This window comes from Adiantum capillus-veneris, chromosome 15 (genome assembly GCF_014529385.1).
Source record: "Adiantum capillus-veneris isolate H3 chromosome 15, ASM1452938v2, whole genome shotgun sequence".
NCBI classification, from domain to species: Eukaryota; Viridiplantae; Streptophyta; class Polypodiopsida; order Polypodiales; family Pteridaceae; genus Adiantum; species Adiantum capillus-veneris.
Window position 1 is genome coordinate 51,798,208 of NC_140945.1, and position 26,528 is coordinate 51,824,735.

Genomic DNA, 26,528 nt, shown 5'->3' on the forward strand with positions numbered 1-26,528 from the left:
TGTGTGTGTGTGTGTGTGTGTGTGTGTGTGTGTGTGTGTGTGTGTGTGTGTGTGTGATTGACAGAGTGATATATGTACACTATATTGTGTGTGTGTGTGTGTGTGTGTGTGTGTGTGTGTGTGTGTGTGTGTGTGTGTGTGTGTGTGTGTGTGTGTGTGTGTGTGTGGCCCTCCCCCATTCTTGAGAAAACGTACACTTGGTGGAAGATAGGTCACCAAGTGGACCTATCCTCTACCAATTCTATGTTTTAAGTTACTGATGGTAAATCTAATGCCGGGAAATTTGTTTTCTTCAATGAATTTGGTAATACATGTAACAATCTTTTCTTTTTTGAAACCATTCTCTACAAACATAGAAATAAGTTTATTTAAGTCTGTTATAGTATATGATTCTTGGGATGCATTGTACAGTATGGAAAGAACTTGAGATATGCATACATTATAGGCCATTCTTTTGATCGATTACTGGCTGCATGAATAAATGAAACATTAGGACATGGTAATTTGTCTTTTTTTCATGCGGTGTATGTAACATATTCTCCTTCTATTGGTTCACATAATTGGATAAATGTATTTAAATATGTGACTTGGTTTCTCTTGTGTGTGGCTTTTATCCCAATAATTTCTCAAGGGTAAATTGTAAAGGGGTCCTCATGGAACAAGGGTTTTTTGTGGTCTACACATTGCACAATAAAGGGATTATTAGCAAATAACATATCATCCATATATCTCCATGAATATAAGAAATCCTTCAATATATCATACCGTGTAACACGAGAACTTTTTTGTAAGACAAGGGGAACTAGAACCTAGGAGTCCACCACCCAACCACCCACTATATAACATTATCCCTGGCCCTTTGACCTAGTTGGAGTCCCTTTCCACACTGCCTAGCCCGGCCCTGCCCTTGTCTAGTCCAGCCTTGCCGGTGTCCTGACATTACTCCCCTCTTAAGAAGAGTTTTCGTCCTCGAAAACAAAGTGGGGAACTTCTTCTTAAGAACACTAATGTTTTCCCAAGTGGCACCTTCCTTAGGTTGGTCTTTCCACTTGATTAAGGTTTGTTGACGTACGTGATGACGTGTACGCAACTCATGATAATCGAGAACATGTTCAGGTTCATGCAGTAAGATAGGAGGTTCAATGAAATCAACCGAAACCTGTTGGTCAATGACATTGTCGTCCCCATGTAACCGCTTACGTAAACGGCTTACATGAAACACCGGATGAATCCGAGAATGTGAAGATAGTAATAATTTGTAGGCACGATCACCTACTCGCTTGAGTATTTTGAAAGGCCCACAATATCGGGGAGATAATTTAGGTGTTGGCCCAGTTTTCAGACTTTTTGAATGTTCTGGCACACGTAAAAATACTTCCTCCCCTTCTTCGAAGGTAGCTTACCGACGTTTCTCATCAGCGTACTTCTTATACTGATCATGTGCTTATCGGACATTCTGACGAGCAAGTTTCAGCATATCCATGTGGTCTTGGAGAAAATCCTTAACCTGTTGGAGTTTTTTGGTTGCCAACCCCACCGTAACTGGTAACCTAGGTTGAAACCCATACATGAGCATGAAAGGACTAAAGCCTGTTGTGACATGCTTAGCACTGTTGTAGGGAAACTCGAGAATAGGTAAGTATTCTTCCTAGTCTGACTGTTTTTTGTTGATATGCTCTTAGCATATCCTCTAGCACCTGGTTAACTCATTCCATCTGACCATCTGTTTCTAGATGATCAGTTGTACTAAGGTTCAGTTGTATACCCAGTCGTTTAAACACAGCTCTCCAAAAGTGGCTGTTAAACTTGGGATCATGGTCACTGACAATGTTACTTGGCAAACCATACAATTTGTATAGATTGTCCACAAATAACTTGGCTAGTTCTGGTGTCTTAACTGTTGATTTGGTCGGAATAAACTTACATAGTTTAGTCAACCTGTCTACGACCACCCATACCGAGTCATGACCTCACACAGTGGTTGATAAACCTACAATAAAATCCATAGAGATGCTTTCCCATTTTCCATTGGGGATCTCCAAAGGATGTAAGAGTCCTCTTGCTTTCAGGCGCTCCGCTTTGTTAACTTGACATTTTTGGCAATGCAAGACATAAGCTTGAACAAAGCCATGTATACCTGGCCAATAAAACTGTCGTTGTACGAGAGCATAAGTTTTTCTAATCCCCGGGTGCCCTGCACTTGGACTATCATGACATTCATAAATAATTTGGCGCCGAATGTCTGTGTCCGTTGGTACACAAACTCTCCCCTTATGGAGTAGGTACCCATTGTCGATGGTGAAATGCTTCCATCACTGTAGTTCATCACTTGATAAAGGAGAACTAGGTGTGGAGGTTAACTGTACACTACCGTCATTGGAGTGAGAAGGATCCCTCTTTTGAACATGATGGCTCCACACTTTGGAATATGCTTCATCATGCTCATATTTTCCTTTGAGAGAATCTAAAAATTCACTACGAAGTTCCCTGAACAAGAGAGAATTGATCTCTCGTGTTTGACTTAGAGCGTCCACCACTACATTGTACCGGCCTTTGCAATACCTTAGCTTGGTGTCATATTCCTGAAGAATCTCGGCCCACCTGGCTTTTCGACCCTTCAAATCCGTTTGTTGTGTAAACCATTTGATGCTTTCATGGTCAAACACAATCTCAAACTGAGCACCATACAGATAATGTCACCATGTTTTTAAGGCAGACACTATTGCATAGAGTTCGCATTCGTAAGCAGAAAAGTTATGATGAGCTGCATCAACCTTGTTGCTTTCAAATTCAATCGCCGTCCGTCTTGTAACAGGACTGCTCCAATAGCACGATCACTCGCATCCTTTTCCAAAAAAAATGGTTTCAAAGGATCTACAATAGCCTGAATAGGAGTTGTAGCTAATGCATCCTTGAGCGTATTAAAACTGTGTTGTTGAGCGGATCCCCAATGAAAAGCTTTGCCTTTGCCTTTTAGTTGATCCGTCATGGGAACAACAATTTTAGCATAGTTTTTAACGAACCTTTAGTAAAAATGTGCAAATCCCAAAAAAATATGTAATTCTTCCATATTTTTAGGAGAAGGCCATTTTTGGCTGGTATCCACTTTGGATTGATCCATATATAGCCCATTAGTTGAAATAACATGCCCTAAATAGTGAATTTCGTCTAGAAAATCACAATTTAAATTCCTTGGCATATAATTTGTTTGAACTTTGTGCGTAACAACTCAAACACCTGCCTGAGATGTTGTAAGTGTTCTTCTTCAGAAGCACTATAGACTAGGATGCCATTGAGGAAAAAAATGACAAATTTGTCCAAATATGGCTTCAAGACACTATCCATAAGTGTCATGAATGTTGCCGGCGCATTGGTTAACCCAAAGGGCATCACCAAGAACTCGTAGTGTCCAAACCGTGTTCGGAATGCAGTTTTGGGTATATCGGCAAGTCGAATACGGACTTGGTGATATCGTGATCGCAAGTCTATTTTCGTAAAAATGCGAACATGAGTGAGTTTGTCAAACAACTCCTCTACTCTGGACAATGGGTATTTAATCTGAACTGTAACCGCATTTAAGCCACGGTAGTCGATGCACATGCGCAAACTGCCGTCTTTTTTCATCACTAATAGAATAGAAGAAGCCCATGGTGAAGAACTGGGTTGTATAAACCCTTTGCTAAGGTAGTCAGCAAGTTAACGTTCCACCTCAGCAGCTTCTGAATAACTTATACGGTAGGGTGGTTTACTAACAGGTTTACAGCCTACAGCCACGTTAATGCTATGTTGCATTGATCATGTCGGCGGTAATCCTGATGGCAAATCATTAGAAAATACATCTTGAAATTCCTTTAATAATTTCTGTAATTGACTAGCAACGTTTGCTTGTTTAGAATTAGCAATTGGTGGAACAAATGAGCAAGAAGCATGCGGCGTTGAGGAATGTTCAACAGATTCAATGTTAAAAAGAAAATGAGACAGTGAATAACATAAGAAAACCTGATCTATTTCATGCTCATGCATGTGCATGTCAACAAGAATCTTTGACTGCTGTTGCATTAATTGAATTACTAATGTGGATAGTTTAGTAACATTTTCATTTAAAGCTTTAAAATTTTCATCCATGACTGTCATGCATGTCTGAAGTGCACGAAATTCTTGAATATCGAGCAATTCGTAAGTATCATCACCTGCCATAGCATCGCGGGTACTCTCCTTGAGAGGATCCGTGGCCGCGGGCCATCATTGGCAGGATCAAGTGGACTTTGCTCAAAATCGAATGTCATATTGATATTCGAATCCATGGCGACACAGTGCGGTGCAAGGAGTAATGTCAGAAAAAATACCTGATATTGAGAGCACTCGCGAAGTGTAATTAGCCTTGCTAATTCCGTCAAAATCGATAGTATCCCAGTGGCGAGTGATTCGAATTGTCCACCATATAGGGAATTCCACAAGTTCTTGATAGTCGAATCAATTAGACTTGAAAGCGTTAATTGATTTTACCAAAAAATTGTACTTGAACTCCGTCGAACTGGTGTTCTTGGAATCTCTGAGTTTCTGCGTAATACGCAGAGAATTTGACTCGAAGTTTGTGTCGGCCTCGTCGATGCTATGTCGCACCTCTCCGGCCTTGCCGAATCCGCACGTGGAGTAAGCAGGTGGGGAACCCTACTATGGGTACCATCCCTTATGTTTTAAATTTTGGGTATGGCCACTAACCCCTAAGGCGGTTGGGTGCCCTCAAGTGGGAAAAAAGACGTCCACAGTCGGCTATGGCCGCCAAAGCAGCACGCAGATGAGAGCCATCGTCGTGGAGCTAAAAGTGTTGAGGTAAGGGCTCTGGCCCTGTGACATAAAGTCCTCCCCTGTCCGACGCACAGCCGTAGAGTCCACAAGCAGCAGTTTTGGTGCAAGTCAACCTCGGTGGCTCCTCTGTGCAAGGGGGGTTGCCCATGCTCTAATACCAATGTAAGACAAGGGGAACTAGAACCTAAGAGTCCACCACCCAACCACCCACTATATAGCATAGCCCCTGGCCCTTTGCCCTAGTTGGACTCCCTTTCCACACTACAGACCCCGGCCCTGTCATTGTCTAGTCCGGCCTTGCCGGTGTCCTGATATTTTTTATGTATTCAATTTCAAACCATCCCAAATAAAAATTACACCATAATGGAGAGCAATTATACCCCATTGGTATACCTTTTTCTTGGCGACAATTTACCTTTTTCTTGGCGAAATTGTCACAAGGACAAATTCATTAATATTGTGTAGGTATTCAAATGTCCATATTACTTCATTTTTCTTTTTGGTAAGTACAATCTGCTTTGGGCATTTCTTAAAGCCAAGATATTTCAGAGTTTTTATGATCGAGCTTAATAAGGTTGTCAAGTACATCAAGTAATCCATGCGTGTCTTTATGAGGGATAGCTTCATAACAGGATGTTATGTCAAATAAATGAATGTTTGTGATATGTTTTGGTAGATTAATCAAAAAATATTATTGATTATTGATCATCCAATACCCATTGGTTTGTGTACCAGAAACAATGTGTAGCTTTTTATGTATGATTTCGGTGTACTCAATAAATCCTTGCATTACTCCTAGTGATTATAGTTGTAGCAGGAGTAAATACACAATTATGTGCATTAGTGATCCATCTAAAATCCACTTTGTAAATTTTAAAATTTCCCATCAGATATGGGAGAGAGTACTCCAATGGTGTGTCTAACCCAATTTCTTGGGTATATGACCCTATGGCTTGACAAATCTCTTCTTCATAGGAGGAGAGAAGACATAATTTTAGGGTTTCTAATCTTCTTCTTGCGGCTAATTAAATAAGTTTTTTACATATAAACACCGGAGTTTGTGCGGATTTATCTAGTCCACAGATAAAAATATATTGTAAAATATATTGAATTTCATTCATTAAGTCTGTGTTTTTGTACCATGGAGTTTAGTTTTGCCTCTAATAAGGAATTTTTCAAGAAAAGGTCTCATTAACTAAACTATGGATATAATTGTGGTGAGCCTTGCTATCCTAACATCCCAAGATGATACATAAGGCCTTCCATACTTTGTTGAGTTCTCTGACTATTGAGGTAGGGTTTACAGGTACTAAAGGAATGTGGTTTAATCCTTTCCTGATAAATTCTTGAAAAAAAAATTTATGTCTAGCTATGCTAGGATCTGTGGTGATTACATGTTTTCCAAAGGATTCTAAGTCAATTACAAGTTTAGAGAACCGTTTATGAGTTAAGCACCCACAAGATTGTGTTTATCAAACTCCTTGGCAAATACTGAAGTATGGTTCAGGTTATTGTTATATTTCCAACCAAAACAAATCCTCATCCTAGACAAATCTTTATTGATGTGAAAAATCATTTATTATTGTTTGAGAAAAACATTAGGGTTGATAAAATCCATATATTTGTTACAAAACAAAATGTGAATAAATCTCCCATGCATCTTAATATTGCCCTCAAGATGTAGCAAACCATTATTTCTTGTAGTAAGTGCGCGTACTTGGTCTTCAGAATTTCAGTATTCAAGTGCCTTGGGAGTGTCTCCGTAGTCCTCGGATCCTCTAAACTGCCTTGGTTTCTTACTTGATGCCATGTTGCTTGGTGTGTGTGTGTGTGTGTGTGTGATCTTCTTTAACTGTTTCTTACCTTTGGGAGATTTGAGTAATGTTTCAATTGTGTTGGATACTGGTGTGTTCTGTAGCTTTTGAAGAAGTGCAGTCCCTGGTGTGTATGGGACTAGTCATTTAGCTGCTTCTAGCATGTGCTCATGAACTGATAATAAATGGTCACAGCACGCCTTAATTCTGTGCAAAATGAGGTTACCCAAGCTAGCTATAAAGGTGTACACTTGTGCTGGCCCTGATGAAAATTGGAAGAACCTTGGTAAATTCTAAAATACGTACGACAAAATCATCTACAAAGTGTTGAAAATGGCTTGGAATACCCCCAAACTGGCTGCCACAAGGGCGCGCATTTGGGGCTTCCAGAGGCATATGGATGGACACAATGCGCGCCCTTGTGGCACTTTTTTCTAGTGCATTCCAAACACTTTCCAATGGTTTCCATATAATTTTCGCAAGCAATAAGTATGTTTTGTTTGATTGAATGCTTCAATTAGCATAGATGCTTCTGGCAATCATCCCCCTTAGTCCATGTAGCATAGAAATTTTGAAGGATGGTTGTTGCATCTGTGAAGTCAGTCCTAGACTCCAAAATGGGCTTGATATTGCCACATAGATTTCTCTTGGGGTGTGTTAATACAACTTTAAGTATCTGGGGCAAGATGGGCTTAAGGTTACTTGCGTATGCTTGTCTTTCTGTTTTGCAACTGGGTATTAATGTCTTGTCTCTCTGTTTTGCACCTGAGTATGCCCCTATATGGGTCCAAAATCATCTGCCACAAGGGCGCTCATTTGCCCATTTCATTTGCTAATGGAAGCCTAGATATAACAAAGTATGCATTTTATTAATTTTAATGCCTGCCAAACCCTTTAGTAGTCATATCAGAAATCATGGTGCTTCTCATACACAATGAAAGCCCAACATATAAGAAATTCAAAACCTTGCAAGTAAGAGAGTCGTAGACACCAAAAAGTAGTTTCATTAAAGAAATCAATGCTTTACATGATATCCGGCTTTTGCTTTAGGATCTTTCGAATTACAATTTTTTGGCGCTTGGCCTTTTGGGGTGGCTCCCTGTTAAGTAAAGTGGTTGTGATTTCTTGGGTGTCATTAACCCCTACAGCTTGGTTCATGCCGACATGGGCAATAAGGCGCCCGCAAAAGTTAACACCGAAAGTGGATATTGCAAAATCTTTCTTTACAAGCACTAAAAGATTGGCCGTTTGGGCAAGTGTTGTTAAACACAACGCCCTGGAGAGTGAACGGAGAGAAAAAATGTTACAGCGACCATTGGGAGAGTAGTCGACATGGACAAACACCACGACATCAGTCGGAAGTGTACCGAGGTAGTGAGCAAGTGCCGCTTGAGGTCCGAACGGCGTCCTCTTCCCCCCTGAATGTTGCGCCCAGGCGTCAACCTCCAGAACATCCTGCAAAACATAGGTTTTATTTGATATGGCACAGAATTATGATATAACATTAATAAAATCATTTGTAACAATCAAATGTAAGTGAGCATCTATAACTCTTGTCTACGATCCTCCTCATCGGCATCCCGGTGCAAGTAAAAATCCACACTTGACTTCCCCTTTGGATAAAGCAAAACAGGTGTTGGAGCAGGTGGTGGTGAATCCACTCTTGCGCTTTTAGCCAAACACATGGCTTGCACGGCCACAAACTCCTCCTCATAGACCTTGGCCTGCTCGGCCGCTGCCACCTCGGCTTGTGCGATCGCCACTGTGTCCGCCAAAGTATTCCCCATGGGCAGTAGGATATCATCGTCATGGGAGGTGGTGGTATCAACCTCAAACTTGCCATGGGCATCGAGGATGGCAAAACACTCATCCATACGCAGCTCAAAGGATTTCTCCAGATCGTGCATAAACACAAACTCCTCCCCACCCACCACAATGACGGAGAAGCGGGTAATCTCTACCTCAGGGATGGCATCCCGAGTGGTGGTTCCTTCTGGCGGTCCAGAGGATGAACCGACAGATGGAGAGGCCTCCAAGAGGCCTTGAATCCCCACAGGGTAGGTCAAGGCATGCGTCCTCTCCTCTGCGGCAGATAAGTCAATGGCCGTGGGCTTGGCCCCTGGGCTTGGCCCCTGGGCTTGGCCCCAGCCAGTACCCCGCCGATATGCAAGTGTGGTAGCACTACGTCAGGGCCTGCTGGGCACTCGTGAAGGAGGAAGAACATTATGGCCTGAATAGAGAAAAAAGTGTTTCCGATCCTTCCCTTACGCATTGCTCGCACATCATCAACTTCAAGCCGCACATATTGTTCGGCGGGTTGTGCTATGGTGGCAAAGCATGCAAGCCGCTGATGAAATGGCATGTCCCCTTGGTAGATGTGGTGGAGAAGGCCTTCAAGGACCCACTGCCCTGGCCGGTTTGGTAACTCAACAATAAATCTCCCCATGCACGTGGAAATGTATGAAGTAATGTGCTCAAGAGATTGAGAGTGGAGGGTCAAGGTGGCTTCCAAATCGGGCTGGGTTGTGAAAAATGCTTGAAGCTTAGGGCGATTTGCATGCCCAACCTCAGTAAGGAATGCATCTAAAGCACTAGTAGCAGCCATGTCTTCTCTTTGCGTGATTAGGTATGCTAGGTCTCTCTGCAATGCTGGGATGAAAATGGTGAAATGAGGAGGTGGTCCCCCTTATATAGACATATTCCATCTCGAAAAAAAATAAAAAATATGCATTTAAAAAATAAATTTACACCACCTTAAAACTCAAGTACAACACCTTAAAACTTTTCAAAATCTTTAATAAAATATCCAATATATAAACGATTAAAGTTACAAGCCAATTCACTTAGACAAGATACAAGATAGAGAGGAAGAGAGTGGTGGAAAGCTTTTGACTATGGCTGCCTGGACTGTAGAGAGAGAATGGGAGGAGGGAGAAGAGGGAGAGTGTGGGAGAGAAAAGTAGTGAGGGAGAGAGAGAAAAGTGGATTTTGGGGGGAAAAATTGACTTTTTTAAGTTAGTTTATGTTTTGGGACAGTTTTGGAGGCAAATGGGTCAACTTTGGAAAATTTTCAATTTTTAGGGTTTTTAAGCATGCGCGTTTTTTTTTTTGGGGGGTCCCTCCCTCTTTTATGACACCTCTCCTCTCCTATTTACCCACACCCCCCCCCCCCCCCCCCCCAGCCTACCTCCCACCTCTCTCTAAGAACCAAGCATTGAAGAGGGAGACAATTAGGCTGCACGCCTACCATTCCTCCCCCTCTAGGTAATATCCCAAGAGCCTTCTCATTGGTTCTCCCTTAAGCCTTTACTAATCAAAAAGGCCCAAGGAGATTCCATATTTTTCCTAATGTCTTAAGAAAAAGTTTCCCACTTTTATTTTTGAGGACGAAAACTCTTCTTCAAGGGGGGAGTAATGTCAGTCCATGGGTCCTATACCCAAAGAACTAGGCCAGGCAAGGACTACAGCCAAGGGCCGGGCTAGGCAGTGTGGACAGGGGATCCGTCTAGGGCAAGGGGCTAGGAGCCCACCTATAAAGGGAGGTTGGGAGGAGGATCCAGTAGAGCTTAGTTGCCTAGTTTCTTACAGCCTATGCATAAATCTGCTGACCTGTGAGACTGCAAACTGAATATCCGGCCTCGTGTTGCATACATAAATGAGACAACAAACAACAGTTTGGTAAAGAGTGACATCAGCAGGATCGCTAGCATCATGTAGACTCAACTTCAAACATGTTTCCATGGGAGTGGCAATAGGTTTGCAATCCTCAAGTCCAAACTTACATAGCAATGTCTCTATGTAACTTTTATGACACAAGGCAATACCACCATCACACTGCTTAAATTGTATATCCAAGTAATGATGCAACAGTCCCAAATCTTTCATCTTGAAAGTAGCATTCAAATCAGCCTTAAATTCGGCAATATGTCTCTCATTTGGTCCAGTGATCAGCAAATCATCGATATAAAGAACCACAATGAGAAGTACATCACCCTCACGCTTTACATAGAATGTCCTTTCTGTTGGACTGTTACGAAAGCCTCATTTGACCAAATGAGTGTCAGATTTCTCATACCAAGCACGAGGAGATTGCTTCAACCCATACAAAGCCTTCTTACATCTGCACACTATGAGGAACAATGGTGCGCGTCACAGACAACAGAATCAATGCATGAGCATGTGCATCCTTAACATCCCAACGAGATTGTTCTATCATAGGCAAAACAACTCTAATGGAAGAAATTCTTGCAACAAGACCTGCAATATTCTCAACATCGCCTGCATCCTCAGGATCAGGACGTACATCAATGCCCTGCACAATATTCCAGACTCCCTTTGACACGAGAACATGTTGCATCATCTAAGCCCACATAGGATAATTGTCCCCATCCAATCTGTTCTCAGCAGCAAACATCTTGAACACATCTGCGTTGTTGTCAGCCATGGTAAATGCTGCACCTGATGTGAAACCTGCCCGAAAAGAGGAGAAACAAAGCGAGAACAACACATGCTTTATAGCACAAACCATAAAATTTGTAAGGCACCTGTTATGCAGAAAACGGCACTGACAAAAATTCTGCACAAAATGACAAAATAGCTTGTGCAGTACTGCCTGTAGTGGAAACAGAGGCCGCAATGAGTCCGAATCAAAAATTTGAGCAGACTAAGCTCTTCAAGCTCTCTCGAAAATTTTGTCAACCTGGGAACGCTCGCCATAGCTCACAGAAATCGGAGAAAGTGAGCAGGCGTGTGCTGGAGCTACCGGCACGACTGAGCCGGGGAGGACGCAACCTGCTCTGATACCAATTGTTGGAATTAGGGTTGTAAAGGAAATGCACACAGCTTGGAGAAGACCAAGGAAACGCAAGGCACACATTAGAGAGTATGTTACTTAGTGTGCAATGGAGAGATCGGTAGCCCTAGAGTGATGGGCCTATATACAATGCAGGGGGAAAAAAACCTCCTAAAGAGGGAAGAAATGCCCTAGTGGTCCTAGTGCGTTCACACACATCACTACCACATGTATATGGTAACAGTGTGTTGATCCATCCATTGCTGCTCCTATGGTGATCTTCACTATCCCTCATGTACCTTAAAACATGAGGCCTATTCTAGTTCCAAAGACTTATTTGCCAAAACTCATTGGAGTTGCTTAATGAAAAGATCAAGATGGGTATTTTGGAGCCTTCTTCTGCTCCAAATTTAAATAGGTGGTTCATAGTTCATAGTCCTTTGCCATATTGTGATCTCTATGGAACACAACTTGCTTCTTCACAATGGTCATCACGTCCCACTCTAAGCCATGGTTGTTGCATGTCAATTGGTTCTACTCATCCGCTCGTGTTCCACAAAAATCGCCAAGGAGACACCAATCACAACCAACCAAGTAACCAATTTCACTCCAAAATATGTTAGAACATGTAAGGCTAAGAGGAGTACCTTGATCTCATTGCTCTCACAATGGTAGAGAAAGTCGTAAAACTCGACTATTTTAGAGAAAGCTATAAAAGTAATCAACCATCATATATATTTAATAAATACACATGCAATTCTTGTTTTTTTTAATTGCCAATGTGCTTTGTACTTGTTTACTTCATTGCTAAACGCCTGATCTCAATCTGCATATGTCTTGTTATATTCTATAGCAATGCCCACCAAGCAAGACTAGTTGTTCTCTTTGGGAAAAATTAGAGGATGTGGTGAAGGAACTAGTAGCATATCCTAAATAAGTATTTCAATGGCAGACAATAAAAGGTCTGGCCTATAATTTTTGGACAGCCGATAACTTTTTATAAATCCACATTGGAAATTACGTGCCCTCGAAAAGAAGGCTTAATTCCCTAAAAAAGGAGGCGTAATTAAGAGCAGTGGGAACAAGTGCAGTTTTTTTAAGCTTTTGTCGATTTCATAGGAATGCGGGAATATGAGCTGATTGCCATGACGATGATCATGATGAGCTTCACAGAAAATGGTGCGGTCGCGGCATAACTAATCTACACGCAGGTTGGAGAAATTGCGCATGCAATATGGCGCAGCAGCGTGAACTTCAGTATTTAAAGAGAATAAGGGGACGCAGAAGGGTATTTGTTTCATAACGGCAAGGCAGGTATGGTACTGGAGGAATTGATCGCTCTAACACTCGTGCTAATTCTCAGCATGCATCATATTGAGGAGCAGGCGGGTAAAGCTGCAGCAGGACGACGACCACGTCGCCGCGGTTGTGGGCGAGGCGGCAGCGGGCTGGGTGTGGCAGGAGCAGGAGCAGGAGGACAAGGACGTGACGATATGACAAGGAGCAGGAACAGGGCAAGGATGCGGGAGGTGCTAAGGACGCGGCTGCTTCCACCTGGCTTTCTTGCGTTTAATGACTTGGCCTTGCAGGACCGCCAGGATCTGCGTTATCTGGCCGCTCAAGAGCGTCCCACATGTCCCAACTGCCAGCAAAGCGCCTACGTGCGTTTTCGTTACTTCAACAACCGGAAACAGCATCGTGGCAGCCTGCAACTACGCTACTGCTGCGAGAACCCCTACTACTGCGTTTTCCTGCACCTGCGCCGCAATGCTGCCAAGTATCGCTACACAGAGTTCACCCTCTACCCTCATGGCCAGCAACCTCGCATCGCCAAGTTCAGAGATCCTAGTGCCGTCCGCCCTCTCACACAGCAGGAGGCCCTTCACTTCACTTCACGTCAGTGCTCGTGTAATTTTTAAGCGCAGTCGTTAATTTTAATTCTATCATCTTTCAGTTCCAAAGGCGTGTATATAGTCTCATGGTTTGACTGTGGTCAAAACGCAATGTGTCGGTCAAAGCTCTGTCTCTCTCTCTCTTTTTTTTTTCTGGTAAATCCTTTGTTCTATACTACATTGATCTCTCTCTCTCTCTCTCTCACTCACACACACACACACACACAATTTTCTCTATCACCCCAGTTCCCTCTTCAAGCTCAAGTTTTGCTTTCAGGACTTCTCAGATAGATCTCTAGGGAGTAGGTGTCTCAAATGTTTTTTGAGGTGCCTCATTAAGTAGAATCCAAGAAGATGCCTTGCATGGCTTTGACCTACTGCGTTTTCCTACACCTGCGGCGCAATGCTGCCCTCCACCCTCATGGCCATCAGCCCCGCATCGCCAAGTTCAAAGATCCTAGTGCCGTCCGTCCTCTCATCAGTGCTCGTGTAATTTCTAAGCGCAGTCGTTAATTTTTCTATCACCTTTCAGCTCTCTCTCTCTCTCTCTCTCTCTCTCTCTCTCTCACACACACACACACACACACACACACACACAATTTTCTCTATCATCCCAGTTGCCTCTTCAAGCTCAAGTTTAGCTTTCAAGACTTGTCAAATAGATATGGAGGGAGTAGGTGTCTCAAACACTTTTTGAGGTGCTTCATTAACTAGAATCCAAGAAACGGGGGAGAGAGATGAAGAGGGAGGAAAATATAGTCAAGAGAGGTCCAGAAGAAGAAGAAGAAGATTGTTTTAATGCCGTAGGAAACTATTCCAGCAGAGATAGAGAGAGATGATGATGCAATCCTGCCAAGAGAGGGGACGGGTGACTCTTATAGCTAAAAGGAGAGCTTGTAGTTGTGATACCTAGAATTAAGTTTTTTGTCCCAAGGTTAATTCAAATTTTTTCAACGGAAGTTTATTTAGTTGTTGGATGCTTGGTTTTCCCAAGCACTTCAAATAACTGAGGTCTCTCTCTCTCTCTCTCTCTCTCTCTCTCTCTCTCTCTCTCACACACACACACACACACACATACACAGGGTCTCATTAACTAGATCCTTTTAGGCCTGTGCGCTAGATGACTTGCCGTGCGTTAAGAGAAGCAATAGATTTTTTCCATGTGCAAGCGACACATCAGTACGAGCTAGGTGACACATTAGTCTCTTTTCCCACTGATTGTGCTTGGCAATGATCTGCTCAATGGTGTGGCCGGGAGAGTTGCAAAACAGAATATGCAAGCCTCTATGGTGCATAACGCCTACTAGAGAGAGAGAGAGAGAGAGAGAGAGAGAGAGAGAGAGAGAGAGAGAGAGGTTTTTGATTGCAAGCGGTGGTATGCATCTCTTGGATGGTATATGGCCTAGCGTAGGGAAGAGCTATGCACAGGCAACCAATGATGATGACAACCACATGCCCTTTCCTTTTAAATTCATATGCCCTTTCCTTTTAAATTGGCATATTGCCAAGGGTTTTAGAATCCTCGACCCAGTACGGATTAACCCTTCTTTTTCTTCTTCTTCTTCTTCTTCTTCTTCTCTCTCTCTCCTCGTTAAGTTTCTTGGGATAGTTTCCTACGACGTTAAAACTCTCTTCTTCTTCTTCTTCTTCTTCTTCTTCTTCTTCTTCTTCTTCTTCTTCTAGTATCGCCTCTTTAAAAATATTCAGTGTTGAAATTAGCAGTGGAAACCTTATTTCAACATTTTGAATAGAATACATAAGCTGATTCTTATAAAATGGATGCAAGCTTTTTGGATAATCAATTCAGCTCACAATCGACTGAACTTCTATGCACCTCTTACTTCATATACTTGTATCTCCTTCTCAAAAAGTTTTCTATGAATGGCTTTGTCATTCCACTTCAAATCTCCACGCAAAATAAGTCTCTTGCAGTATTTTCAAGTTTTGGGCAAGGCCCTCCTCTTGCTATTTCTTTCCGTATCATGTGATTTATGAGCTTATTTTGAACTCTAAGTAAAGAAGATTTTATAGCTCCTGTGGATGGAGCTATTGACACTAATAAAATACCTAGAACCGAACTTGCTAAAATTATGCCACATTTGTTAGAAATTGTGTTTCAATCCAAGCATCCCCGAAAGTGGAATTGAGACCAAAGATAGGTTCTAGTAGGTCTTCCCTCTACACTCGGTTCTACAAAGAAATTTATCTAAGCATTTTATCATTGAGCATTTTATCATCCAATACCCATTGGTTTGTGTACCAGAAACAATGTGTAGCTTTTTATGTATGATTTCGGTGTACTCAATAAATCCTTGCATTACTCCTAGTGATTATAGTTGTAGCAGGAGTAAATACACAATTATGTGCATTAGTGATCCATCTAAAATCCACTTTGTAAATTTTAAAATTTCCCATCAGATATGGGAGAGAGTACTCCAATGGTGTGTCTAACCCAATTTCTTGGGTATATGACCCTATGGCTTGACAAATCTCTTCTTCATAGGAGGAGAGAAGACATAATTTTAGGGTTTCTAATCTTCTTCTTGCGGCTAATTAAATAAGTTTTTTACATATAAACAACGGAGTTTGTGCGGATTTATCTAGTCCACATATAAAAATATATTGTAAAATATATTGAATTTCATTCATTAAGTCTGTGTTTTTGTACCATGGAGTTTAGTTTTGCCTCTAATAAGGAATTTTTCAAGAAAAGGTCTCATTAACTAAACTATGGATATAATTGTGGTGAGCCTTGCTATCCTCACATCCCAAGATGATACATAAGGCCTTCCATACTTTGTTGAGTTCTCTGACTATTGAGGTAGGGTTTACAGGTACTAAAGGAATGTGGTTTAATCCTTTCCTGATAAATTCTTGAAAAAAAAAATTATGTCTAGTTATGCTAGGATCTGTGGTGATTACATGTTTTCCAAAGGATTCTAAGTCAATTACAAGTTTAGAGAACCGTTTATGAGTTAAGCACCCACAAGATTGTGTTTATCAAACTCCTTAGCAAATACTGAAGTATGGTTCAGGTTATTGTTATATTTCCAACCAAAACAAATCCTCATCCTAGACAAATCTTTATTGATGTGAAAAATCATTTATTATTGTTTGAGAAAAACATTAGGGTTGATAAAATCCATATATTTGTTACAAAACAAAATGTGAATAAATCTCCCATGCATCTTAATATTGCCCTCAAGATGTAGCAAACCATTATTTCTTGTAGTAAGTGCGCGTACTTGGTCTTCAGAATTTCAGTATTCAAGTGCCTTGGGAGTGTCTCCGTAGTCCTCGGATCCTCTAAACTGCCTTGGTTTCTTACTTGATGCCATGTTGCTTGGTGTGTGTGTGTGTGTGTGTGTGTGTGTGTGTGTGTGTGTGTGTGATCTTCTTTAACTGTTTCTTACCTTTGGGAGATTTGAGTAATGTTTCAATTGTGTTGGATACTGGTGTGTTCTGTAGCTTTTGAAGAAGTGCAGTCCCTGGTGTGTATGGGACTAGTCATTTAGCTGCTTCTAGCATGTGCTCATGAACTGATAATAAATGGTCACAGCACGCCTTAATTCTGTGCAAAATGAGGTTACCCAAGCTAGCTATAAAGGTGTACACTTGTGCTGGCCCTGATGAAAATTGGAAGAACCTTGGTAAATTCTAAAATACGTACGACAAAAATTGGTCAAACCAAATGATAGAAGAAGAACAGGTGGAATTTGCATCCACCCTTTTGCATTGGTACTTGAGGAAAGATCTATAAGAATTCCAACAGTTTCTCAGAAATCGTTTTTTATTCTTTACCCTGTCCATAAGAGAAAGTCCCTTGGTGCGAGCAATGATTGAGCTCTTGGACATTTTTTACCATCCACATTGGATAATTTAACATGCTTAATCTTGAAGAGAACATCTTGTGATAAAAGATGTTTGGAATGTAAAGCAAGGGTTTTACATTGCTCCACAATGTCTGTGGGTATGCTACAGAGCAATCCTAAAGAGGAAATTGTGAAAGGTGCTTGATGGTTCAAGAATTCATAATTCCAAAGCTTGTGTTCAAGTCGAATAGCATCCAACTCTACTTCCCTGGGTGGTAGTAGTGGGATTACTTCTGAAAAGAGCTTCGAAACTGCTCTCTCTGAGGATAAACTGTTTGCATATGCTAAAAAGTTGAGTGCTTCTTTCTCCTCTTCTTCAAGAAGGTCAAGATCTAAAAGAAGATTGATAACCTTTTTTGAGTGCTTAATTTCTATAGGGACAGCACAGAGGTTATTGATAAAATACAACTTGTTCATAATAGTGAGTAGAGAAGTAAAATAAAAATCAAGATCCGAGTTATCATGTGTATCATTAATGGGTAGTCTAGCTAGGAAGGTGCTAAATGTTTCCAAAAGCTTATCCTTCTCTTTTCATGAGAGAATCAGTAAAGAGAGCCAGTCATTTTGACAAAAGCTGTGTTTAAGACAGATATAGAGTCGGTGATAATAACTTGTTTCTCAAAATCAAGCAATTTTTTGTGAAATTCCACTCCTTTGAAACAACAAATTATACATTGGGTACCAATTGGTGGAACAGGAATGTCTTCTTCTATACCATATCCCAAACGAGTGAGCGATGGAATCCAAAAAGCCTAAATCAATCACCATGTCGTTATTAAATAAACCATTATTATCATACCAGTATTATGTATTCTCAGTATATGATGGATACCCGATCAAAGGTATCCCAAGAAATTTTATGTGTGTTTGAGTTTAAAATCCCATCACTTAGAATCATATACTAAGAGACTTGAATACTATTTGCAAAAACCTTTTGTGTAAAGAACATAACAAAGAAGAATTTCTTGATATAAAATTCATAATTACAAAATACTCTAGTACATGAAAAAGTAGGAGCTTAAGCCGGAACTCTTATCAGATAAGAGCAGGGATCTTTACCTGCCAACGAACCACGAGTACAATTAATTAAAATTAATTTGTACTAAATGGGTGACAGGTATATCAAGCAATCCCCATTGCTTGTTATTGTTGTCACACCCCAGACCCCAACCATACTCCTAAACATATATTATGTTTTCTTTCGCTCGTCTATGTAAGTAAGGTCTATTGCGGTCTTTGAAAAAATTTATGGGTTTACATGGTTTGGAGATAGGGTCCTTGATTGCCATTGCTGTGGTTTTCTTCTGCCCATTATGTGCAGCAATGAGCTTGTCCCGAATCTATTGTAGCTTAAAAATGTCCCGAGTGATGCTCATCCTAGCCGTCTGCCTGTATCCCTGTTTGTCAGCAATAGTTACACACATGTGGTTAATATTTTTATGTACTATACCTGACTGGTGCCCCAAATACTTGTGTATGAATCCCTCCTTTTATTGTATATACAGTTACTTTACACACCTATTTCTTTTTAAGTGTCTTTAATTTGAGAAAATTTTGGCAGCATTTTGTTTGTGATATCTTTCTTTTTTCAAAAAAAACCAATTGTATTTATTGACTTATGACCTCACATGAGGTTGTTAAACAAAAATCTTTCATATGTTGATACATATTTATACTACTTAGCACACTTTTAAAGGAAAATATTGACTTTTGCCTTCACAAGAGGTTGTCATAACTCATGCTTGCATATACTACCTTCATGCTTGCTATGGAGGTTTTAAAAAAACAACCACTCGGAGTGTAGCCATCTTGCTAAAGTACATAAAGATAATAGAAATTAAGTGACAGTAGAACTTCATTAGCTGTATTACCCGGTTATTATTTGCCGTCGTCATCAATGTACTCTTCTTGTATATGTCTATTTTTCCAAGGTTCTGCAATCTCTTCACTGCTACACCCTTCAATCAATATTTTTTATGGTACGTATTAGATATTGGTTATTACTATATTTTCTTATTCATATTTCACGTTTAATGTTATACCATGTGTATTTACTGTTGAACATGAAAAGAAACAAACCCTTGTGTTTTTTGTTTGTATATATGCTTGTGTGCATGTTTATGTGTGTGTAGTCCAAAAAACCCTTTTTTTTTAAGAGACATGCATGTGTGTTTTATGACTAACCCTTCTCATATATGTATCTGTATCACTAACTATGTGTCTAAAAAACCTTTTCTCATGTATCTCCAACCGTGTGGGCGGTACCTTAGAGACAGCAATCAATTACTTTGTGTGTATATGCATTGAAAATCACTATTGCGTTTGTACCAAGATATGAAAAAAACCTCTTAATGTGTATGAGGTAAAAAAATATTGTGTTTGTACCAAGGTACGAAAAAACCTATTTTACTATGTGTAAGGTATCGAAAAAACCATTTACCTTGCCGTACGTATGTGTTTGGAAGCTTCTTGCGTTGTCTTTTGCTAATTCGGTTAGTGTATGCTGCAGTTGCCGCTCTTTGGGATGAGAGAGAGAGGTTATGTATTACGCCAAGCCACCTCCAGTTGCCACAGCTTGCGCAATATGCTCACGAGCCACCCGAGAGATGGTGAAGTAGGTGGGTGTGTGTGTGTGTGTGTGTGTGTGTGTGTGCGCGCACGCGGATATGAGGCTGCAGCTAGTGTGCTAGTACTTGCTAGTAGGGGTGTTGTTATTACTTGCCAACAGATCGTACATGTGCTACTACGGCTTGCGCTACCATGTTAATATAGTGTGCACTATTGTGTTAATACAGTTTGTGTTATGCTTGCAAGCATAACTTGTGCATGATTCTCAGAAAGCGAACGTAGGGCAAGAGTTGCGCTATGCAATGCACACATAGTATAGTACATTTATAGTACTTTGAATTCGGTGCCTTACCTAGCCATGTGCATGTAATTTCCTTAGTGTAAGCGTAGCCACTCACCGGCTTGCTAAAAATACCACCTTAGCCCTTTAGAGTCATCCCATTTCCACCAATTCAAAGCCAGATGAAATAATATCTCTAATACTAGGATTTTGCTTTATTAAAAAATGTTGTACATTTTTTCCATAGAGCCTTGTTCCATGAGAATTTATTATACAAAGAAAAAGCCATATGGCTTTATTAGAAAACTTGATGTACTGCTTGGAGTCCCCATCCGCTTCCGATCATTGTTTGTCATTCGTCTGCTAATGAAGTAGTTCCCTGTTGTCAAGTTAGCTAATTAGTAAAATTGTGGTATCATGTCCTCAACATATGTGCCACTTTATTTATTATTTGTATATGTTACTGGTATATTATGTATGCATATGCGTGTCCGCGCGCGCGTGTGTGTGTGTGTGTGGGTGTGTGTGTGTGTGTGTCTGTGAGAGAGAGAGAGAGAGAGAGAGAGAGAGAGAGAGAGAGAGAGATGTAGGAACCCATTCCATTGTCCAAACTTAGGGAACACATTCTTCTCCATGCTCTCTCTCACCCCCTCATCAGCAGCAATGGCACTTCCCTCTACATTAGAGCACTATGGGAGCTGACGTATTGAGAGATATTTATCTACAAGTGATGATGGTGATGTAGGAATTGAAGCAAAAAGTTAAAATGGGTGCAATGGTGAATACAAAAAGACCTTCATTGGGGATGCAAGGATGAACAACGTCTTCGCATTGGATGCATTTAAGCTTCTTCTATGGCTAACAATGTTGTTTTAACTTCTAGGAGCCATTACAGCCGACTACTTTAGCTTCACATATTTGGAGAAGTTATAGATGTTTTACATCTATCCCAAGGCGTGTGTGTGTGTATGCGTGTGTGCGCGCACACGTGTGTGAGCGTGCGTGCATGTGTGTGTACACGAAAGAGAACATAATTTTAAACAACATAAGAAAAATCCAAAAAGGGACATTGGTTATGTATGTGCGTGTGTGTGTGTGTGTGTGCGCGAGAGAGAGAGAGAGAGGCGTCGTTATCTTCCTAGAGTGAATCCAAGCAAATCAATTTCATTCTCAAACGTGGGCATGCAAATACACATACACACTTACCTATATATGACTGTGTGTGTGTGTGTATGTGTGCGCGCACGTGTGTGTGTGTGTGTGTGTGTGTGTGTGTGTGTGTGTGTGTGTGTGTGTGTGTGAGAGAGAGAGAGAGAGAGAGAGAGAGAGAGAGATCCAATAACTATGCTTTTCTTGGCCGTTGCAACACACGGGTCACATACTAGTTCCTATTATTTTAGTAACGAGAGGGAGAGATATTGTTACGTGGGAGGGAGAGGGGAATAAAAAAGGTTCTTCCTCCCCTCTTTAATTCCGAGTCATTTTTTTACCCCCCCCCCCCCCCCCCCCCCCCCCCCCCCCTCTTTTAAGGCTCGTGAGGGAGAGATTTTATGTGAGGGAGGAGAGAGAAAGAGGAGGAAATTGTTGGACCCCCCCTTGTGACACTGAGAGGGGAAAAAGGATAGGTGGGATAAAATGTGCGTGGAATGCCAGGTGGTAAAGGAATAGGACGTGAGGTGGGACTGAAGATTCCTCTTCTCTAGTCATCATCCACCTATCTCTTCACTTTTCAATTTTTCTTCATTTTTCCTTTGACTTCTAAAAAATCTTTCTGTAAGATGGGGTTCCCATGGGTGAGCCAAAAAGCCTCCTTTCATTATGATAGTGCTACCCAGGAGCGGCGGAGCGCTGTGCTACCTCATTCATTAGGTGCATGCATATGCTTGACCCCTGAGCGATGCCACATTGCCATTTGCAATCCTTTTTCTATGTGCCAATGGATGAAACCCACATTGGCTATGCTTTCAATGCTAAAAGACCATGTAAAAATAATATAGCGATAGGTTGCAGGTGTAATAAAGAGCCCATGCGACGTCCTCTTTTAAAATTTTCCTTCTCAAATTATTCCCACCGTCAAACTTCAAATTTTGAATTATATGTAGGCTCCCATTCAAATTGGGGACCACTTGTAACCATTACACAATGGCACCCATCCAGAGTGTAACCATGGTATTGACGTGCAGATTGTGGTTTCTACCTAAGAAAACTAGGGAAATGAGGGTACACACTATGACATGCCTATTCTTTCATAAGTACTTGGTGATATCCCTCCTAGGTGAAAGCATGACTGGGTAGACACCAAAGCTGTGTCCGGGACATCACTATTTGGGAAATTAATAGCTGTAATATATTTGACAAAGATGGAAGAACCCAAGGCGTGTGATATATCATTGGATAGCTCTTGAAGAGGAGAATCTATAAAGCTGTTTGGCGCCAAATTTAGAATTAATTTGCAAAAAATTTGCCGCACGCCACATCTAATGGTGCAGCTATTGAAAATTAGTAATCAACCCATAAAAGTGTACAACCCGGTCATGCTTTCACCCTCCTCCCTTCCCATAGGCCAATTCCTAATGACTCCAAAGGCCCAAGACTAGTTCATATTTTTCCTAATGGCCACAATTCACAATGATCATGCACAACAAACAGCATTGTAGTCATATCCTCTCTCAAAGACATGCCTTGGCACTAAGTAACACCTACATTAAATGCGAGGAAGAGTAATGGGATCGACGGTCGAGGTTGGGGGGCGGGATCTCAAGGCTCACTAAACCTAGCCAGCAGAAAAAACGAGGCGCGCTGTCGAAAAAATAAGGGACACTAAATCTAGCAGCAAGAAAAATGAGGCACGACAACGAGATTTGAACCCGTGACCACACAATCCGAGTTTAGGATCACAAAGGCTAGCCACCTCATCCGCGCGCACATTGTGTATCCAGAACCGTTTTTACAATGTAATATTGTGAGTTGATATGCATTGCCCAGGTTGTCCAAGTTTAATGCGTGTCTAGCTTTAGTTTTTTAACAAACATCTGTGGCTGCAATCTCTCCGATCTTCGTGCACCAACTTCACCGCCCTTGATCCCATTACCTCTCCCTCCTAAATTAGGTGTTAGTGTTGAGGAACACATGCACGGTCAAGTCAAGATCCAAAAGTCAAGATCCACTTTTAGAGTACATTCTACTTAACTTCCAATGAAACAAATTATTTTAGTATGCACCTTCAATCACTCATAGATGACCACTCGTCTTCTCAAATCACCACATGAATGGTCTCCTCCTTGCATCACCAAGATTAGGCTCATAAGTAATTCAAAGAAATTTTGGTAGCATAACGACAGTATTTTGGAATTAAATCAAACTAGTCATATAATATATCAGAATATGAATAGACTCCAACTCAAAGATAAAACCATTTCAGTCCTTAGCAGTGTTCGGGAAAGTCTTTTTTCCTTCGCAGCCAGGTTTCCTCTTCGGGCAGGAAATACTACTAGAAATTTCCAAATTTGAAGGATTTTTGAATATTTTCTTGTATATTTTACCGATTTTTCTTCCCTTTGCCATCATTTGCAACCGATTAATCTTGATTTTCAATTGGCTCAAGGCTAAGCTGAGGCACACCTTTCCCGAACATTGGCCCTTAGCCTCATGTAAACGCATCTCGGATTAGGTCTCACACCTACAATACTTGGCACTTATCTCTAAAACTACAACAAAAGAAGATTTTTGAGATCAAGCGTCATTCAAGTCATACATTCAATTAGAGACATAAATTCAAGTTTAGTCAAGGTTTAAAATCAAATCTAAAATAACTTTGTACTATTTTTTGTTAATAATTTCATAAAAATTGCTTACTAATTTGGCTAGTCCAGCAGCTCATAGATTTTTAGGATTTGAGATTACCCTCATATGAATTGGTCCAATCATGCTAATTTTTGGTTATGAAGTCATATTAGTGTATAAATTTGTTCCCTAAGAGAGTTTGGTCATTGGGTTTGCCTAGAGTATAGGGTAAAGGCGCCAATAAAAGGACAAGCTCCGTTTATAAACCTTACCCTCCCCCACAATGCACACGAGCCGGCGTGAGTAAGTGGACAACAAAATCTTACATGGCATCGATGGGTATACGTTCGATACTCGAGCAAAGTTGTACTTGTTTTGGAGCAAGGTTGTCCAGTTTGCTTCAACTCGCTGCTTTTGCATCGATTCTGTGAACGCATATCAAAATGCAGTCAACGGTCATCGCATGCAACAATCACAACTTGTGGTGGAAGATCTCATTGCCGTCCATCTGAGAAACCCGAAGTTGCTCAAATCTACCAAGCATAGCTCATCGTAGGCTCTACACAATTTGAGTGTCCTTAAGTTGGCGCCTTTACCCTAGTCCTTCTTTGAAGCAATCTCATACTTGGACAATCTCCTAGGTGTAGAGACATTGTATACCTTCAGTTTTGGGACGCTTGCATAGCATGTGTCTTATTATAGTATGGTGACCCCTCTTATGTATAGTATGGTGACCTCAGCATAAAGACTTCAACCCATACATATATACTAACATTCTCTCATATCACTTAGATCATACCTATTTTCTAATTCAAGCTATAAGGGTGCAAAGTTGACTAATTAGGCTACTGCTACAGAAATCCTAAAATCCAGGTTAGATTTTGAGCTTGCCTTGAAGGAAACCGGGAAATTTTCACAAGTTTTAGTGTAATTACCTGCAGAAGCTTCAAATTTTGACCTAAAAACCACGAAAGTTTCAAGTTTCCCCTTATTTTCTTCGGTTAGGAAGAATGTTTTTTTCTAGCCCTGGCTACTGCTACATAAATTTATAGTACACTGTATTTTAGGGAAAAGACCCATTTTTATGTGGAATTTGACCCACCATCTCCAAATAACAGAGTTTGATCCAATTCGAAGTCTTTAGGAATGATTTGAATTGAAGTATTCCTACACAACTAGGCCGATGGATAACGTGAGAGCAATTTAAGGTAATCATGCAAGAACTCTTCATGATCTTCATGCATATTCATATGCAATAATTAAACCATGATTGGAGAGAGTGATAATGTGATTGCTAAAGTCCTATATACAATCGGTGAAGTGGTAATTGCCTACACAAGGGCTATCTTTGCATACAGGTGTAGCTATGGAAGCTACAAGCTTGATGATTAAGTAATACATTATTGTGTTTCAGAATTTGCGAAAATTAGACTCTTTTACTTGTAGATGCTTGGTTGCTTCTGTTGAAGAGAGGGTTGCTACCGCTTTCGATCAACCCTGGTCTTTGCAACTTCTTCTTCTTCATAAGAGAGGAGATGGATGAGAGTTTTTGAAGAGGGAGAGAAAGAGGGGGGTAAGGGGATCGAGGGCAGAGAAGTGCGCGCACAAAAATCGGGGAGATCGCAACCGTAGATGGGCACTTAAAAACTAAACCCGGCCACAGACTAAACCCGGGCAACGCCTATGTTTTAATAATAAAACCCAAAAAAACGGGCCATGGTAGCAACATGCGCGCGCAGGTGGGATGGATACCCCATGCATCTCAAATTTGGGCAACGAGGCCCTAGGTTCAAATCGAGTCGACGCCGGCCTAATTTTTCGCGTCGACTTACCTCAAATTCTCGCGCGTCCGGGTTTAATCCGCCTCGGGCTTCTCGCGTCCACTTCCGGGCCGTCGATCCCATCACCCCCCTCTCTTTAATGGTATGTGTTACTTAGTGTCGTGGCAAGCCCAGGAGGGAGGAGAGGGATCGCTACTACTTTGTGTATAATTGAGTGTGTGAGTGTGGTCCAATCAACCTTTTTAGCTTTAGATCAGCTCTTCTATGTGTATCTTGTGTACTAGTAAGACACATGCTAAGTACATACATAGCACACAATAGCGTTAAGCCTAATTTTGTCATTGCATGCATGCTTTACATAGCTTTTTTGACCTTTTGATTTAAAAACTATCATTATTTATTATAATTTCTTCAAATGTTGTCTCACTCTATCCATCCCAATCCATGTGGTTTGATATGTCTGCTCACAACTTCTGCTCTTGCACAGGTTTTTAAGTTAATGTGTCCGAGCTGCGTTTTAAAAATTTGCATAGAAATTTTCTTTAATGCTCGCAATTACATACTGGTTAGCATCGACTATGGACGAGTTCTTGTTCCATCATTCTGCTCATCCTAGGTTGATGCCACCTGATTTACATAGCCAAAATAAATTACTGCTAATTTTTTAACTTTTAATGAACTCCAACTTTAAAAAGCTATCACTAAAATTTATCTTTCTAACTTTCCCAAATGTTTTCCTCATCTTAAATCGGTCATTTAAGAAGGGACGATGCCAGGACCAAGGTTAAAGGGTTATAAAGGTTATTGGCTTTGGTCTAGTCACAGTCACAAGCAGAAAAAATGAGAGCATAGCCTGGGTATTTTAAAAGGGGAATCTTTAGGGATTCCAATGAAGCTAAAAGGCCGAGGGCAAGCTTCACATGCCTCCAAGAGACTG

General features: G+C 41.0%; 1 protein-coding gene across 1 annotated transcript in view; it reads right to left on the reverse strand.

Moving 5' to 3' along the window:
• Positions 1-20,229: 20,229 nt before the first annotated feature.
• LOC147440650 (uncharacterized) overlaps positions 20,230-26,528 on the reverse strand; it is a 33,971-nt gene continuing 27,672 nt past the window's right edge. Inside the window, exon 2 of the transcript XR_015184274.1 lies at positions 20,230-20,406. The gene's annotated coding sequence lies outside the window, so the exon portion shown is untranslated. The remainder of the gene's footprint in view (positions 20,407-26,528) is intronic.